General features: G+C 45.3%; 1 protein-coding gene and 2 long non-coding RNA genes across 14 annotated transcripts in view; 1 reads left to right on the top strand and 2 right to left on the bottom strand.

Moving 5' to 3' along the window:
* SYN3 (synapsin III) overlaps positions 1-13,668 on the bottom strand; it is a 432,592-nt gene that overhangs the window by 114,978 nt on the left and 303,946 nt on the right. The window lies entirely within an intron of this gene.
* The window catches only part of LOC120230725, a 31,914-nt gene continuing 18,540 nt past the window's right edge, over positions 295-13,668 (top strand). The window contains exons 1-4 of one of the 11 annotated variants that reach the window (XR_005528134.1): positions 295-913; positions 1,551-1,754; positions 2,665-2,741; positions 9,028-9,917. This is a non-coding gene — a long non-coding RNA (uncharacterized LOC120230725). The remainder of the gene's footprint in view (positions 914-1,550; positions 1,755-2,664; positions 2,742-9,027; positions 9,918-13,668) is intronic. The other 10 variants (XR_005528137.1, XR_005528135.1, XR_005528139.1 and 7 more) reach the window with 10 other exon arrangements.
* Positions 8,015-12,441, bottom strand: LOC120230727. The gene is made up of 2 exons (XR_005528145.1): positions 10,232-12,441; positions 8,015-8,305 (listed from the first exon to the last, which is right to left on the bottom strand). It is a non-coding gene; the product is annotated as an uncharacterized LOC120230727 (long non-coding RNA).

The raw sequence follows: 13,668 nt of genomic DNA, 5'->3' as shown, positions 1-13,668 counted from the left end.
AAAAAAAAAAAAAACATTAAAAAAAAGAAATTAAACATCAAATACAAGGGACCCAGGATCCTTCCTAAAACCAAGGAATAGTCAAAAAAGAGCAAAGGGTCTAGGAAAAGCAGAAAAATGCCTCCTTGTGTCTTAAACTTGGCTGCTATAAAGTATTTGCTCTAAAAGTAACATGCACTTTCATGTTTGTTTAATGTTTGTGAGGCTGGATGATAGTTCTGAAAGATTAACTGTTTTTTTTTTTTTTCCCTTTGCTCTGGTTTGTCCTTTTGCTCTTGAGATCCTCTCTGATTTGAGACATTTGTCTGTTCTGTGGTCACTGCCTCAGGAAAGGGATGTGATGGTAAAAAACAGAGGAAAGGAAGTGTCTCCTGGCCTTTAAGTTTCAAAAGCTTAAGTCCTCAGGAAAACCCAAACCACTCTTGGCATAGTAGGCCGTAGATTCTGGAGAAATAGGGTGAGTGAGAGCAAATAATTTCACCTCTGAGATGAGAAAGAGTCCACCTATCTGGGGCAAAGGTGAGGTGAAGAGGTAAAACCATAAATGTGGATATTTTTGTGGGGAGAGAATAAGGAGCTGGACCCTATTTCCAGAGCACGGGCCCTGGGGCAGGTGGCAAATCCCAAGGACGTTTTGTGGGATTTAGGTGCAGAGAGAGCTGTACACTCTTTCCTGGCAGAACGGTATCGCTGGGGAGGCCGCAAGGCTCTAGAGAAGAGATGGTTGCATGAAATGTCTACGTGGATGGAGACTCCAGCAGAATTTCTGGTGCCTAATTAGAGATCTAGAAGAGCAGAAAGATTCCTGTGCATCCAGGAGGGATACAGAAGCAGCAGAGAGACCTGAAAAGGGACCACAGGAATGGAATTGATTGGGTTCAGACTGTGTGGACTGTCACCTCAGGACCACAAGGTGAGGACATCCCAGTGGATTCCAGTTGGACCAATGACACTGACATAGACTATTCCCTCCCAATACTTGGAACTAATTGTAGCTCCAAACTTTGGCACAACTCTAGGAGAACGGGAGGGAACCCCAAATAGACTGGGTTTTGCCCATGCCAGGGCTTGAAAGAGAAAACAGAAAATAAGTTGAACCCTAGAAAGATCCAGTTCCCTTTCTTTACCTCTGAGTCATCCTGGGATGGTGGAGAAAAGACTCCTACTCACATGCTTGCTTAGTGTTGGCAGTTTTAACAAAGGTTTACATCTGAGTTTTAAACATTTCTCGAGTACTTCCATGCACTAGATGGTTTTGGGATAATAGATGAATAAAGAGAGAGCACAATGTATTATAAGAGGTGCTCCAGGACGGTTGCAGATGCAGAGCTACAAAAGCAGGAAGACCTTGAGAAGGGCTCCCCCAGGCTCTGCAAACTCTGGGTAAAGTTTTCCCGGCTTTGAGTGAAAGGTTGAGGCACTTCTGATGGGACTGCTTTTGTGAGCAGAGTTAGAGGAAAAAGATGTGGTGTGAAGAATGGAGGTGGATACTGGGGGAAAACGGGGACAGCACATAACTCTGTCCCTTTCCCTTTGTGGTTCTATTTCAGAGACGTCCTAATGGTGGATATTTCAGGTGGAGCAGGTGGTGTGAGTGGAGACCTACTGGGCTTTTGGGAGGGATTTTTGGTGAATAGTTCTGCACAGACAGTAAGAAGCTATCAGGGTGGAAGACAAGGGCTAACTTCCCTGAAGTCCTTGCCTTGTGTGGCTGGGCAACCAAGTGGACCCCTCCTGGACTTGAATCAGTTCAGGTATGAATAGCCCTGTGACTGATACAGGCTTGCAGCTGGTCTGGTCACTGGTTTGTCTGTCTGAGTTTTCTCTCTTCCACTTATTCTCAATGTAATGAGGAAACTGGCCTTTGCCTTTGGAAGACAGCATCAAGAATGCCCCTTCTCCAGGTCTATGGAGACCAAATCCAACGTCAGCAGGAGAGGGTTCAAAGGACCCCTGAGAAGGTTGCTTGGTGGTCTTTTTATGAACCTGCTGAGGGCTCTTCCTTAAAGGTTGCAGGCATCTGAAGCTGAGCTGGAGTTCCTGGTAGCCCCTGAAAGGATATCGGTGATGCATGGATATAGTAACTAATAGACTGGAACACATCACGAGAGGGTTGCTCCCTTTCAAAGTAACTGTCTAGCTTTCAGATCCCATTAAAGAGAGTCTCAGCTTGGTGCCCTTTATCACCTCCTACACCTGCCAACTTCTTACTTGCCCATGGAGCTCATAGGAGACAAGGGTCTCTAGCATGAATTTCCTAATGTTGCTTTGTTTTTGTAAACCTTTTTGTGGTTATCTTCTTTTGTTTATGGCTTTGGTTTTCCACGTATGGTAGTCATATAGACTTTCTTTTAAAATACATTTAAGTTAAAATGGATCAGATTGAAAGACGAACCAATAACTGCATGATTTATAGTTATAGAAAGTTAATAAACATGGCAAAAATTTCACAGGTTGATTGAAGTTTGGGAACATCCAGAAGCTGTCTCTAGTCAGAACTCTGCCCTCAAGGGTATAATGGAAAGAACATAGCATTGGTGCAACATACATGCACTTGAGACTTAACTTTGTAAGAACCTCTTTGGAGCATGAGCTTGGGAAGTTTGATTAACTTCTCAAGGCTTTGGTTTCTTTAGCTATAAAATAGAATGTACTACCCCATAGGGTCACTGCAAGGATCAAATGATATAATACACACGGAGCAGAGACGGAACACAGAGCTGGCTGCACTAAGTACTAAGGTGAGCAATTATGATTCTAGTTGTTGTTGTTAAAAATGCACCTTTGGGGCGGGCCCTGGGTGGCTTAGTTGGTTAGGCGTCTGACTCTTGGTTTTGGCTCAGGTCATGATCTCATGGCTTCATGGATTCGAGCCCCATGTTGGGCTCTGGGCTGGCACATCAGAGTCTGCTTGGGATTCTCTCTCTCACTCTCTCTCTCTTCCCCTCTCCTATTTGTGCTCTATCTCTCTCAAAATAAATTTAAAAATTTTAAAAAGGAAAAGCACCTTCAAACACTGAGGTGCTATCCAGCCTTTATTGGTTACTTACATGATGAGTGCGAATTTTACATTCTTTCCTCATGATGAGTTTTTTTAAACCTTTTTAAAAAATGTTTATTTATTTTTGAGAGAGAGAGAGAGCAGGGAAGGAGCAGAGAGAGAGAGGGAGACACAGACTCCAAAGCAGCCTCCAGGCTCTGTACTGTTAGCACAGAGCCTGACCTGGGGCTCAAACTCATGAGCTGTGAGATCATGACCTGAGCCAAAGTCAGAAGCTTAACCAACTGAGCCACCCAGGTGCCCCTAAAATCTTTTTTTAAAAATGAAGTATAGTTGACATACAGTGTTGTATTAGTTTTGGGTGTGAAACATAGTGATTGGACAATTCTATACATTACATAGTATTTACTACAGTAAGTGTAGTCACGTAACATGATTACAATACTGTTGCCTATATTGCCTATGCTATACTTTTCTGTGTGACTTATTTTATAACTGGATGCTTGTATGGTTCAGTCTCCTTCACCTGTTTTGTTCCCTGCCCCCCCCCCCCCCCCCCCCCCGCCCAGTGAAACAAAGAGGCTTTGGGTGTGGAAGAGAGTGGGAAATAAGGAAACTAATATTTCCTGACCATATATTGTCAGTGAGGTGATTGCATTGTTGTTAGGAATTCTTCACCCCTCTCTGTATCAATATCTTTTGCCGTGCCTTTGTAGTTTCCTCCACTATAGGAGGATGTACACGTCCCCTGCCCTTAATTTTGGGCATGGCCATGTGACTTGCTTTGGCCAATGGAACACTAGCTGGCATGAGGCAAATGGTGGGGTAACATACGCTTGTGTGCTTAGATGGAGTTATGTCTAGGAGACAGGACAGCTGAGGACTGCCCGGCTAGCTTGCTACTCCCTGTGGAGCCAAACCCTGTTAGGCCTGGTCTGCATCAGCTAATTTCCACTTAATGGTTGCTTTTTAGCCACTGAGTTTTGAGGGTGGCTTTTATTTTTTATTTTCTATTAATTTTTATTTTTTGAGAGAGAAAGTGCATGCATGAATGAGCATGTGCTAGTGGGGGACAGGAAATGAGAGAGGGAGAAAGAATCTTAAGTAGACTGCACCCCCAGTGCTGAGCCTGATGCAGGGCTTGATCTCACAACCTTGAGATCATGACTTAAGCTGAAATTAAGAGTCAGATGCTTAACTGACTGAGCTACCCACACGTCCATGGGGTGACTTTTAATGCATGATAATTGTGTTGGTGTTGGTGACCCCTACTAAGCACCTGCATGGGAGCTTTTTCTTGGTTGTTTAATTTGATCCTCATAAACCCGCACTTACTAAGACTTGGAGAAAGCTGAGGAAACAGGCTTGGAGAAAGCCCTCCTGGTCCACGGTTGTGCAGAGGAAAGAGCAGAATTTGGAGGCAACCATGACTCCCAGAATGTGCTCTTTCCACTACATCATGGAAGACTGGGATGGTGAGAGGTGGAACACAATGTGACTGGTTTCACAGCCTGGGCTAAGGCTGGTCCCATCTATAGTCATCCCTGAGACCACGTTGGCCAACATCATAAATCTAGGACTGTGACATCACAGGATGACTCAGGCAGGAGGTGGCAGGACAGGGAAGCCATGCTGAAGGGCTGGGCGGTTATAAAACCTCAGTCTAAATAGGGACAGGGTGGTAACATTAGTAGACAGGGCTGGGTCGCAGAGTGGGGTGGTTTGGGTCAAATAATGACTGAAATTTATTTTGGAAAATATTTTCCCAAGTGTCTCACGGAGCCCTGTGGGAATGAGAAATTGATGGGGAAAGCCAAGAGGGAAAGCTGACCAGGTCGAGAAGGCACAGCCAGCAGGGCTTGATTTCATAAAATTCTGGGCATCACATGTTCCTGAGGGCAAGCTCTAGCTTATGCTTTAGAACTCTTCCCTAGTCCCTCTGCCATGAGATCTGTCCCTGTGATAGGCCGACTCAGTCCCAAATCCCTCTCTCATTCTTCAGTGATTAAATCACAGCCATTTACAGAACACGTACTAAGTGCCAGACACTGTCCACTGCTCTCAGCACTTTACACCTTTGTTTACTATCTCAGGCTCCACTACAACCCTAATAGGAACAGGAGATATTCCTCTTATCCTCATTTTACAAATGAAGAAGAAAAAGGAACAGAGCAGTGAAGTGAAAAACCGAAGCTCGTGCAGCTGTTGAGAGACTGAGATTTGAACGCTAGAGGGTAGGGTCTGAATTACTATGCCGCGTGTTTACTGCATAGCCTTGTAATGATCTGATTCTATTATTAAATGAGATAACGCATGTCAAGCACTTAGCTCATTGCCTAACATTAGGGAGAGCTCCCAAAATATTCTTATTAATACCAAGTCCTACTACATTGATATGAATTTACTTATTACCTTCTACCAGCTGCTTCCATAGCTCTCCTTAGGGAGGGAAGTTTTTGGGGAGAAAATACTTCAGTGAGTGGTTGGGATGGAAGGTGAACCACCTCAGGGGCTGGCGTCAGCTGAAACCAAGGCCTCATGGGTGGCAGGGAATGCCCTTCACAGCAAGATGAGAAGAAATCGGGGATTTGGTGAACTGGAGGGAGTTGAGGATGGGAGGGCAAGGAAAACCAACAAGATGGAAGGAGACTGTGTGTCATGAGATGAGACCCCTTCCTGGGACCCAATTAAGGTCATCAGTGCACCTGTTAAACACACCACGCCCAGTAGAAGAGACTGTTGTTTGTGGTGGGAGCAGGAGAAGCTGCTGAACTTGATGTTACAGTTGACCTGCTGTGGGATGATGGCTCCGAGGTTGCCAGTGTCCCAAAGACTGTGGGTATTAGAGAAGATGAGCCCACCAGAGATTAGCAAAAATCCCAGGGAGGCCAAGGAATTTTCCTTAGATCCTAAAGGATCAGGAGATCTTCATCTGACATCTAAGTAAGGTTGTTATTACCAATGCTATTATTAACATTCCTTTCTCTCTCTATAGAATGCAGGCTTCTGGAAGGCACTGCTCATTTATCTTGGCTTCCCAAGGCCAGTTCAGTGTTTGCAACTGTGCAGGCCTTTGACACATGGTTCTTAGTGAATGAATGAAAGGGCTTTGAACAGTGCCTGCACAGATGTATGCCAACTCAACCATTCTTTGTGTGTGTGTATTGTGTGTTTTAAGGAGCCCCGTGCCCAATGTGTGACTTGAACTCATGACCCCATGATCAAGAGCTGCATGCTGAGCCAGACAGCTGCTCCATCAACTCAGTCATTCTTAATACCTTATCACAAGGAAATGCTCTGGATATCTTAGTTTGTTCATATCTGAAGTTATGGACCTGCCTGCCCGTACCAGACCTGGTCAATGCTTTCCTAACTGCTACTGATACCACACCCAAGTCCATCTCTGGACTCATTCCTTAGACTTGAATTTGAGCATGGTGCTGTCTGGGGCCTCGTGGCTGCCATTTTCTCCTCCTACCATGGGCTGACATTACAAGTGGTTCTCATCCTGAGACAACTTTCCCCTTCAGCAGATATTTAGCAATATCCAGATATATTTTTGGTTGTCACTACTGGGGAGATTGATACCAGCATTTAATGGGTAAATGCCAAGGATGCTTCTAAACACTCTACAATGCACAGGACAGTCCTCTGTCCTGGTCAGTTGTGGCTACTATAACAAAATACCATAGACTGGGTGGTTTAAGCAGCAGACTATTATTTTTCACAGTTCTGCAGTCTGGCAAGTCCAAGATCAAGGTGCTGGCAGATTCAGTTCTTGGTGAAAGCCTTCTTCTTGCTTTGTAGATAGATGCCTTCTTGCTGTGTGTTCATGTGGCCTTTCCCACGTGTGAGTGTGAACAGAGAGAGAAATCTCTCTCTTCCTCCGCTTATAAGGTTACTAATCCCAACCTCTTGATATAACTAAACCTAATTATCTCATAAGATATCTCAAATACCATGTCTAAATACCATAATATTGGAGGTTAGGGCTTCAACATATGAATCTAAAACATATGAAACACAAACATTGAGCCCATAACACCCCACAACAAAGAGTTATTTAGTCTAGAATATAAATGATGCCAAGGTTGAGAGATCCTGCATTAGAGTGTTATGGTTAAGAGTGTACTTACTGGAATGTAGGAGAACTGGTTTGAGTCCAGCCTCTGCCAGTTACTTTAAGACAGAGATAAAAATTGTATCTTCAAGGTCAAGGGGATCAAATTGGGTCTGGCCAACAACTGGCTCCTATCCTCTCCTCCCCATAGTCCCCAAAACACACATTTAAAGTAGCGTAGATAGCCAGATCTTTCCATGGCCTAGGGACAGACCTCGTGTGGGTTCAGATGCCTCCAGGGCCATGTGCTACTAGTTCAGAAGCCAAGCCTGAAGAAGCTAGCTCTTTGTCCCATGAGTCATCACATGCTTCAGCCTTTCTGTGCACCCAGGTCTGGGATGTAAGCCCCTTTGCTGGAAGTAACTAATTGTTTTGCTTTAATCGTCTTATACCCTGGGGAGTTAGTTTTGGGGCACAACATAATTGTGTATGCAAATGGGTACATGCAACTAGGCAAATAAGATTCATATAAAAATCTGGTTTTACTAAATGAAACACATATCTGGGTGGGGGTGGCGGAGGAGAGGCAGCTCTGTTCTCAGAAGCAGTAGCTTAATCTCAGAACTTATGCTATAAAAATGTATTGCACATTTGGACAGACTGTCAGAGCAGGAAGTGACATCAGAGACAATCTTGTCAAACCCCCTCACTTTATATTTGAGAAACAGAGACCCAAACAGGAAGAGAAATTTCCTCAGCATCACATCATAGTTAGTGACAAAAAAGTCACAACCAAGGGCTCCTCACACCCTGTCCAGGCTGGTTCTACCCCACCATGCTGCCTCTTGAGAAAGGGAGTCCCTATCAGATTAGATGCCAAGGCATAGATGATTTCCCCCTAAGTTTTAAGTTCAAGCTTCACAATGAATGAGAATTTGATTTTCACAATCATCTCCTGCAATGGAGCTTTAATTGAATTTCTTTTTTCTTCTCTTGGCCTGGAGAGAGCATTGAAGCAATCCCCTCTGTGGGTGCCTTGCTCCATATGTAAACACATGTCTACCATATATACACAGGCACACACATTTGTCATTCTTTCCCAGAATGACTTAATGATTTCCATGTAACCAATATGTTGCAGCTGTTGGCTTCCTTCAGGCTGAAGCACTCAGAAAATCATCAGTTATCAAGTTGCCTTCCCGCCACTGTTTTTTTCCAAGCCCCATACATGTTCTCCCTCTTTCCTTTAAAAAACAAGGTAAGAAAAAAGTAAGGAGGAGGTAAGAAAACAGGTTATGACACAAATATTGGGACCCTACTTCTAACCAAATCCTGGCACAGGGTCTGCAGGGAGCAGGCTGATACTGTGCTTTTATGGGGTCTTCCAGTAGGAGACAATTTTAGTTTGCTCTTGCACGGCAGACAGCTTCCCATCAGGAGATGCAGGAGGAGAAAGTTGGAGGTCAGGAGGTGAGAAGTGTGCTTTAGAGAAGACAGTATACTCTGCGGATTTGGTCAGAAAGACTTGGGTGCACAATCTTACACTGTCATTTGCTAGCTTTTTGACCTTGAGAAAATTGCTCAACACATCTGAGCCTCAGTTTTTTAATCTGCAAATAGTACCTGAAGATTAGAGGGAGTGCTCAATAAACGTATGTCTCCACCTCCCTACTTCCTTTCCTGCCCTTTATGTTTGTATGTTTGTTTGTTTTTGAGGGAGAGAGAAAGAGAGAGACAGAGAATCCCAAGCAGCTTCCACTACCCACTGTGGAGCTCAACTCCCACCATCATGAGATCATGACCTGAGCCAAAATTGAGAGTCATATGCTCAACGGACTGAGTCACCCAGGTGCTCCACGCCCAACTTTGATTTCTGGCACATGGAATGTAAGAGATAGGTGTCTTCTGTGAGCGAGTGACATTGAACCTTCAGTACCTGCCTGAACTTGCCCATGACTTCTTCCAGAAACTGCTTATCTGGACTGTGCAGAGGACCTTTCTGTCCTGGCTTTAATGCCAGCTCCTGGAACACTTACTGGGGGCTACACTGCCCAGATGGCTCCTGCTAGGCCCATGCCTGAGAGATAAGACTGGTCACAGCAATGAGGTAAGTCTGTGAAGAGCAGCCTGGACCCACCTGGTTGCCCAGAGCCCTTACTGTCTGTTTCATATCCTTCACCTCTCTTTACCATCTACTCCCCTCATCCTATGCTTGGTCTGGACTGTGCTATTAGTCTCAGCTCCATCCTACTCACTCTGTCACCGTCTCACCTTCTCAAAGCCTGGCTCCAGTCATACCTGGTTGAGAAAATGTGTCTGTCAATGGTGACCTCCTCAAGGGACCCCCAAATCAAGTTCCTGGGATCCACATTCAAAGCCTCTTGTGATCTGGCCCCAGCCTTATCTTCCCCTGGTCCCCATCATGTCCCCCACATGCCATCCAAATGCCTGACCCTGACCTAGTCTACCCTGACCTCATCTACTCGTTCGACTGATTGCTTCTCTGTGCTGGGGGTGGGGTCCACCCCTTGGAACTTCCCAGTACCTGTCCCTTCCCAGTACCGCTCTTGACTTTTACCACTTTCCACCTCGTATTGTAGTTAATTTGTGTATAGGTTGCTTTTGGGGCTGAACCACAAGGGCAAATACCTGTGGGAGGAAGACATGACGTGTGGACGTCCAGAAACGAAGAAGAATCAAGTTGGCCTTCTCCACCTCAAGGGACTGTGGGTGGAGGACAAGGAGAGAGAGAAGCAGAGGGAGGGGCTGGTGAGAAGCTCCGTGCCGACATCACCTCTGAGCTCAAGTGCCATCTCACAGGACCCCTCTAGGTTGAGGAGAAAGCTGATGAGGAAGGTAGGAGGCTTCTGCCTGATTCTCTTTTGGACTTCTGGGAAGAGACCCCCTCACAGGCATCCTCCCCATCCCCAACCACTCCCACTCTGTCAGCCTTAGCTTGAGAGAGCCTGGGTCTGCACTCTGGAGGTCTTCAGTTCTCCTGTGATGTGGGAAGGAACCAGAGGCTTCCATAAGAACCTGAGGGGGATTTAGAACTTAGCGGAGATTCTAGCTGGGGCTCTTGCTGAGGAAGGTTGCTGCCACCAGGGCCAAGGGACCCTTCAGCCAGGGGCCACTCACATTCAGTCTGCCAAACTAGAGACTGGTCTTACCCAAGCACACCTCAGTGGGGTCGGCGGCACCGATGAGAGAAGGTGAGACTTGCTCAGCAAGGGAACCTGGCTGTTCTCTCTGGAGTCCTTGCCTGTGCTCAGAGGACAGATCGGCCAGGAGTCATGCTCCAGTGCCACTCAGCAGACAAATGCCCAGGACAGAATCAGGTTGACCATTCCTCAACAGTTGACAACCAAACATGGCCCAAATTCAGACCCATAACCCTCCTCCCTCCCCAGTGCAGACTAGCCAAAGACCATTATGAGGTCAGGAGACCCCCACCCTCTCTCCCCCTGCTACTTCTTGTCCCAAAGAAATAGTAAGCCCCAATATACCCAGGCACATCTTGGGAATGAGAATGGGGGAAGGGTGGAGATTTGGAAGACTGAATATTTATCCAAAGGGATCTAGTCATCCCAAAGACACCACTTAGCCCAGCTCTGCTGGAGAGTTAGACCTGGGATAGACTGAACCCATAAACTGAAAGGAGACTATTGAAACCACAATAGGCAGAGATATTATTAATTGACAAGTCTTAAGTTTTTCCATGATCTGTGGGGTGAGGATGCCTAGGAAATTCTAGAAAATAAAGAATGAACATTTCCTTTGTACATCTGAGTGTAGCTAAAGCCTGTCAGCCTGATATATAATGGTCAGAAAAGGTGCTTTACAGCACCTGGTGTTATAGAAATAATAAATAAAAAATCCTTGTGAATGAATGGATGCAAAAGCATGAATATATGAAAGAATGTAGGATTCATTTTAAGACTCTCAGTTCCTACTAAATACCTGTTTTAATTCTTTCTTCAGGGTCTCAGGAACAAACAAAATACATCCAACCAGAATACACATGAGTTGTGTTAGAAAACAACATGCTTTAGAGTATTAGCCAATATAACATTACATGGTAGACTAATGGTAATATTAAATGTGGATTAAACTGCATATTCAGTAATAGGTAGGCACAATATTTGGGGCCAGCTTCTGACAACTCCTTCATATGACATCTAATTTTTAAGCTCATTACTAAACTTTAGAGTCCACCAACAGTCCTCTGTTATCCTAAGCAACACAATTCAATGTGGAAGTAAAAAAAAAATAAAGTGTTGCAGACTCCTCAGAATTTTGCCCCATCTCTTTGATAGCCACAAGGGAGGGTGGTGGAAACTAGGTGTATGTACAAAGGTGAGGTAATCAACTTCCCCTGCAGGGCTATGAAACGCAGCGCAGGGGGACATTGAGCTGGACCTTGAAGAATGAGCCTTTGTCCATTTGAGAGAGAAGGTGGGGATGGGCATTCCAAGTATAGGGAACAGCATGTGCAAAGAGATGGAAGCATGAGGAAGCAGGGTGTATTTAGTGGTAACACTTGGTGATACCTGGGTGGACAGTTATTTTACAATGAGTGCTCACAGATTACATGTTTTGTATTAACTCATTCTATAGTAGACCCTGTGAGGTAGATACTATTGTTCCCACTCTATAGGTGAGGGAACTGGGGCACAGAGAAGTAATGTGCTCAAGGTCACAGAGCTAGGAATTGATGGAATCAGAAATCAGACCTAAGCAGTATGTCACACTAGAGTAACCCATGTCTCCAAATTATATCATTTAATCCTTCTAAAACTGATGCTCTGAGTTATAGATGCTGACATTATAGAGACACAGAGACGTTTGTTAACATGCTCAAGATCACACAGCTGGGAAGTGGAGGAACAGAGATTCTAACTTGGGCAGAATTTAGAGCCCACTACTAACCTTGCACCCCTTGGCATCCAGGACACTGGCAGAACTATATTAAAGTTGCCAGTTTATAGCTAGCTAGTTTCCCCTTCAGAAGTTGGGCTACTTTAAGGGCAAGGAGCATGCATAATTGTTTGCCACTGTATACCCCACATCTAGCACGGTGTCCAGCACACAGCAAGTGCCTTGCCCATAGGGTATTTGCATTTTAAATCATTAAGAGGCAGTACAGTGAAGTCACTAAGATCCCAAACTCCAAAGCCAGCCTCTCTGGGCTCAAATCCCAGCTCAGCCACTTCTAGCTGTGTAATCTTAGGCATGTTCCTTCATTCTCTGTGCCTGTTTCTTTACCACTGAAATGATGATAACAACAATACTAACTTCGTCAGGTTGTTGCACTGAGTTAGTGCACATAAAGATGAAACTCTCACAAGTAATGCATTCTTTGTAAGTTTTTGCTGTAACATTCTTTGTGCCACCCAGTCTCCTGGTGCCTGGTTTAGGGAACAGAGAGACATCATACAACTCACATGACAGGTCTTTAGTTCACCCCAGCAAGTTTGGGATTAAAGAACACAGGAGACATTCTGCAGTCTTGGGCATGTGTGATGACAGTTGACAAAGACGGCATCTGGCCTGACACTGCCTTCAGAATGCTTATCATTGGGCTCTGTATCCCACTTACCAGTGTATCACATGCATCTCTCTTACTGTGCTATCTGCTGTATGGTTTAGGGAAATGATGCAGGTTTAAAATTTTTTCTCTGCCAGTGCGTAGGCAGAGATAAAATTTACTAACTTCAGGTAAATTCCCTAATCTCAGCTGTGTCCGCAGTGAAGTGGGGATTATATAATAGAAGCTACCGCAAGGGGTGCAAATTCAGGGTAATAACCTAAGTATCTGACATTGTGTTGTCAAGGTGCAGACCCTCAACACGTCTGCCACCCCCTTCCCTCTCCAAGTCCAGTGTTTGCATCTATTCATCGCTGAATCTCCCACAATTCCTTGCAGAGAGTAAGTGCCTCACACAATGCTTGATGAGTGCATGAAGGAATTGGATTTGAGGACATTAAAGCAAGCTGCGGGGGAGAAGGGAGGAAAAAGGGAGAGAGAGTGGCGAGCCAGGAGGGGACCTTTTCATCATTATGGTAAACACAATAGAATTTACTTTTTATTTAAAAATTTTTTAATGTTTATTTTTGAGAGAGAGAGAGCAAGAGAGAGAGTGAGAGAGAGAGAGCAAATGTGAGCAGGGGAGGGGCAGAAAGAGATGGAGACATCGAATCTGAAGCAGGCTCCACGCTCTGAGCTGTCAGCAGAGCCTGATATGCGGCTCAAACCCATAAACTGTGAGATCATGATCTGAGCCTAAGTTGGACGCTTAACTGACTGAGCCACCCAGGTGCCACGGATTTACTTTTTAAAGTGAAGGCAGAGCCTTACTGGAGAGAGAAGGGCAGTCAGGGTGGCTCCCAGAGGCTGGGAGAAACCAGAGTGGGGAGGTGGGTGAGGAGCGTGTTGGGCTTCCTGGACAGGTAGGCAAGGAGCTGCCAGTGCCTGAGAAGCAGGTGTGGGTGAGCAGGACTGCAGAGGAAGCTGCAGAGGGAGAGGGCACTGCTAGAAGCTGGGGCTTCGGTCACTGCAGTGAGGGACAGGCTGGTCCTGCCCCGCCAGGTCAGAAGCAGGGCAGCT

The sequence above is a fragment of the Hyaena hyaena genome, unplaced genomic scaffold, assembly GCF_003009895.1.
Source record: "Hyaena hyaena isolate Hyena2069 unplaced genomic scaffold, ASM300989v1 scaffold_46, whole genome shotgun sequence".
NCBI classification, from domain to species: domain Eukaryota; kingdom Metazoa; phylum Chordata; class Mammalia; order Carnivora; family Hyaenidae; genus Hyaena; species Hyaena hyaena.
Note: the sequence above shows the minus strand (reverse complement) of the source record. Positions and strands in the feature narration are given on the sequence as shown.